This window comes from Oncorhynchus kisutch, unplaced genomic scaffold (genome assembly GCF_002021735.2).
Source record: "Oncorhynchus kisutch isolate 150728-3 unplaced genomic scaffold, Okis_V2 Okis03b-Okis08b_hom, whole genome shotgun sequence".
Classification (NCBI taxonomy): Eukaryota; Metazoa; Chordata; class Actinopteri; order Salmoniformes; family Salmonidae; genus Oncorhynchus; species Oncorhynchus kisutch.
The window spans coordinates 18,643,505-18,649,504 of record NW_022261980.1 but is presented as its reverse complement, the minus strand read 5'-3'; positions in this window follow the sequence as shown (position 1 = coordinate 18,649,504).

The following is a 6,000-nucleotide window of genomic DNA, read 5'->3' as shown; positions in this document are numbered from 1 at the left end:
GTATCACTAGATCGTTAGTCCTCTTGTGTCACTAGATTGTTAGTCCTGTTGTGTCACTAGATAGTTAGTCCTGTTGTATCACTAGATCGTTAGTCCTCTTGTGTCACTAGATAGTTAGTCCTGTTGTGTCACTAGATAGTTAGTCCTGTTGTATCACTAGATAGTCGTTGTGTCACTAGATAGTTAGTCCTGTTGTCTCACTAGATAGTTAGTCCTGTTGTGTCACTAGATAGTTAGTCCTGTTGTGTCACTAGATCGTTAGTCCTGTTTGAACACTAGATAGTTAGTCCTGCTGTATCACTAGATAGTTAGTCCGGTTGTATCGCTAGATAGTTAGTCCTGTTGTATCGCTAGATAGTTAGTCCTGTTGTGTCACTAGATAGTTAGTCCGGTTGTATCACTAGATAGTTAGTCCTGTTGTGTCACTAGATAGTTAGTCCTGTTGTATCACTAGATCGTTAGTCCTGTTGTATCACTAGATAGTCCTGTTGTGTCACTAGATAGTTAGTCCTGTTGTCTCACTAGATAGTTAGTCCTGTTGTGTCACTAGATAGTTAGTCCTGTTGTGTCACTATATCATTAGTCCTGTTTGAACACTAGATAGTTAGTCCTGTTGTATCACTAGATCGTTAGTCCTCTTGTGTCACTAGATTGTTAGTCCTGTTGTGTCACTAGATAGTTAGTCCTGTTGTATCACTAGATCGTTAGTCCTCTTGTGTCACTAGATAGTTAGTCCTGTTGTGTCACTAGATAGTTAGTCCTGTTGTATCCCTAGATCGTTAGTCCTGTTGTATCACTAGATAGTTGGTCCTGTTGTGTCACTAGATAGTTAGTCCTGTTGTATCACTAGATAGTTAGTCCTGTTGTGTCACTAGATAGTTAGTCCTGTTGTGTCACTATATCATTAGTCCTGTTTGAACACTAGATAGTTAGTCCTGTTGTATCACTAGATCGTTAGTCCTGTTTGAACACTAGATAGTTAGTCCTGCTGTATCACTAGATAGTTAGTCCGGTTGTATCGCTAGATAGTTAGTCCTGTTGTATCGCTAGATAGTTAGTCCTGTTGTGTCACTAGATAGTTAGTCCTGTTGTATCACTAGATCATTCGTCCTGTTGTATCACTAGATAGTTAGTCCGGTTGTATCACCAGATAGTTAGTCCTGTTGTATCACTAGATAGTTAGTCCTGTTGTGTCACTAGATAGTCCTGTTGTATCACTAGATAGCTAGTCCTGTTGTGTCACTAGATTGTTAGTCCTGTTGCATCACTAGATAGTTAGTCCTGTTGCATCACTAGATAGTTAGTCCTGTTGCATCACTAGATCGTTAGTCCTGTTGTGTCACTAGATAGTTAGTCCTGTTGTGTCACTAGATAGTTAGTCCTGTTGCATCACTAGATTGTTAGTCCTGTTGTATCACTAGATAGTTAGTCCTGTTGTATCACTAGATAGTTAGTCCTGTTGCATCACTAGATCGTTAGTCCTGTTGTATCACTAGATAGTTAGTCCTGTTGCATCACTAGATCGTTAGTCCTGTTGTGTCACTAGATATTTAGTCCTGTCCACACTGCCACTACTACACAGCCTTATAGGCCCAAACTACCACACTACCACTACTACACTGCCTTATAGGCCTACACTACCACACTACCTTATAGGCCTACACTACCACACTACCACTACTACACTGCCTTATACCACTACTACACTGCCTTATAGGCCTACACTACCACTACTACACTGCCTTATAGGCATACACTACCACTACTACACAGCCTTATAGGCCTACACTACCACTACTACACTGCCTTATAGGCCTACACTACCACACTACCACTGCTACACAGCCTTATAGGCCTACACTACCACACTACCACTACTACACTACCTTATAGGCCTACACTACCACTACTACACTGCCTTATAGGCCTACACTACCACACTACCACTAATACACAGCCTTATAGGTCTACACTACCACACTACCACTGCTACACAGCCTTATAGGCCTACACTACCACACTACCACTACTACACTACCACTACTACACTGCCTTATAGGCCTACACTACTACTACTACACTACCTTATAGGCCTACACTACACAGCCTTATAGGCCTACACTACAACACTACTACACTGCCTTATAGGCCTACACTACCACACTACCACTACTACACAGCCTTATAGGCCTACACTACCACTACTAAACTGCCTTATAGGCCTACACTACCACTACTACACTGCCTTATAGGCCTACACTACCACACTACCACTACTACACAGCCTTATAGGCCTACACTACCACACTACCACTACTACACAGCCTTATAGGCCTACACTACCACTACTACACTGCCTTATAGGCCTACACTACCACATAACCACTACTACACTACTACTACACAGCCTTATAGGCCTACACTACCACTACCACTACTACACTACCACTACCACACTGCCTTATAGGCCTACACTACCACACTACCACACTGCCTTATAGGCCTACACTACCACTACTACACTGCCTTATAGGCCTACACTACCACTACTACCACACTACCACTACTACACTGCCTTATAGGCCTACACTACCACACAGCCTTATAGGCCTACACTACCACTACTACACAGCTTTATAGGCCTACACTACCACACTACCACACTACCACTACTACACAGCCTTATAGGCCTACACTACCACACTGCCTTATAGGCCTACACTACCACTACTACACTGCCTTATAGGCCCTACACTACCACACTACCACTACTACACTACCACTACTACACTACCTTATAGGCCTACACTACCACACAGCCTTATAGGCCTACACTACCACACTACCACTACCACTACTACACTACCACACTGCCTTATAGGCCTACACTACCACACTACCACTACTACACAGCTTTATAGGCCTACACTACCACTACTACACTACCTTATAGGCCTACACTACCACTACTACACTGCCTTATAGGCCTACACTACCACACAGCCTTATAGGCCTACACTACCACTACTACACTGCCTTATAGGCCTACACTACCACACTACCACTACTACACTGCCTTATAGGCCTACACTACTACACAGCCTTATAGGCCTACACTACCACACTGCCTTATAGGCCTACACTACCACTACTACACAGCCTTATAGGCCTACACTACCACACTACCACTACTACACAGCCTTATAGGCCTACACTACCACTACTACACTGCCTTATAGGCCTACACTACCACATAACCACTACTACACTACTACTACACAGCCTTATAGGCCTACACTACCACTACCACTACTACACTACCACTACTACACAGCCTTATAGGCCTACACTACCACTACTACACTGCCTTATAGGCCTACACTACCACTACTACACTGCCTTATAGGCCTACACTACCAGACTACCACTACTACACTACCACTACCACACTACCACTACTACACTGCCTTATAGGCCTACACTACCACACAGCCTTATAGGCCTACACTACCACTACTACACAGCTTTATAGGCCTACACTACCACACTACCACTACTACACTACCTTATAGGCCTACACTACCACTACTACACTACCACTACTACACTACCACACTACCACATAGGCCTACACTACCACACTGCCTTATAGGCCTACACTACCACACTACCACTACTACACAGCTTTATAGGCCTACACTACCACACTACCACTACTACACTACCTTATAGGCCTACACTACCACTACTACACTGCCTTATAGGCCTACACTACCACACAGCCTTATAGGCCTACACTACCACTACTACACAGCCTTATAGGCCTACACTACCACAACTACACTACCACACTGCCTTATAGGTCTACACTACCACACTACCACTACTACACAGCCTTATAGGCCTACACTACCACACTACACTGCCTTATAGGCCTACACTACCACACTACCACTACTACACTGCCTTATAGGCCTACACTACCACTACTACACTGCCTTATAGGCCTACACTACCACTACTACACTGCCTTATAGGCCTACACTACCACTACTACACTGCCTTATAGGCCTACACTACCACTACTACACTGCCTTATAGGCCTACACTATCACACTACCACTACCTTATAGGCCTACACTACCACACTACCACTACCTTATAGGCCTACACTACCACACTACCACTACTACACAGCCTTATAGGCCTACACTACCACACAGCCTTATAGGCCTACACTACCACTACCACTACCACACAGCCTTATAGGCCTACACTACCACACTACCACACAACCACTACCACACAACCTCTGCCACAACCACTACCACACTACCACAACCACTACCTCTGCCACACTACCACTACCACACAACCACTACCACACAACCACTACCACAACCTCTGCCACAACCTCTGCCACAACCTCTGCCACTACCACACTACCACTACTACACTGCCTTGTGTACCACAGAACGTGTCATTCAACAACCACAGCGTACGATCGGTGTCATACATGACATCATCCTATGCAACATCCTCATGACATCATCCTATGCAACATCCTCATGTAAAAAGAAACGTCTCTCTGTATGGATCAGCTGATGAGCATAACGTTAGGACAGTTTCCTGTCTCGCTGAACGGCTGAGTTTGAGTTTGAGTTTATTTTATTTTACAGGGACAGTGCACATTAATCAACGTTTCAGTAAAAGTGCCGGTTTTAGCCAGCCGGCTAATTTTCAACCGCAGTCCCTGGGCAGGTTATTAAAAACAATTACAATATAGACAATAGCAACATAGAACAAGCAAGACATAGCAACATAGGACAAGCAAGACATAGCATACAGACAGAGCAACATAGGACAAGCAAGATGTAGCATACAGACAGAGCAACATAGGACAAGCAAGACGTAGCATACAGACAGAGCAACATAGGACAAGCAAGACGTAGCATACAGACAGAGCAACATAGAACAAGCAAGACATAGCAACATAGGACAAGCAAGACATAGCATACAGACAGAGCAACATAGGACAAGCAAGATGTAGCATACAGACAGAGCAACATAGGACAAGCAAGACGTAGCATACAGACAGAGCAACATAGGACAAGCAAGACGTAGCATACAGACAGAGCAGCATAAAACAAAAAGCAGCAAGTCAAAATTCATAAAAGCAACAAAGTGTTTCCACACCGCACAAGCTACAGACAACAGACAACATGGAGAGTGGCAACACACAGCTAGGGACCATGTTCACAAATCTGATTGACCTTGAGTCCCCATTGTTATGCAGACTGTCCTGCTGGTTCTTCAGTCACACAGACAAGTGCTCTCAGGATGTTGTGAGAGTGGAAGCTTCAGACAGGATTGCAATCAGACAGAAGGAAAAGGTTGAAGAGGAATATGGTCTCTGCATCCCAAATGGGACCCTATTCCCTATATAGTGCATTACTTTAGACCAGGACCCTTATCCCTATATAGTGCACTACTTTAGACCAGGGCCTGTATGGAATAGGGTGCCATTTGGGGCTTAAACACTGTTTCCAATGAGAAGGACTGGTTTTGACTGGTTATGACTGCATTTGTCTGTTTCATGTGGGTGTAGAAATCCATATTTTTTTTAAATAAAATTTGCTTCAAATTTTTTTTTCTTTCTAGTTTCTGTTGTTCTGCTTCTCGGTGCGAATGGAGTTTTTGTTCTAAGATTGCTTCTCGGGGGGGAATGTGCCAGGTGACTCTCAGATTACTTCACCAAACACTCACCATCCAATCAAATCTCACAACAGAAAAGGTGGACTGTCGACCAATCAAATTTCAGATCAAAGCAGGTGTGGAAACCCCCCTGTGGGGTTTATGTCAACTGGACATCAAAAGTGGAAAATGTTTGCATTTTAGCTAACTCTAACCCTTTTTCCTAACCTTAACCTAATTCTACTAACCGGCTGTCTGTTCACACTGCTTTGCTTTATCTTGGCCAGGTCGCAGTTGCAAATGAGA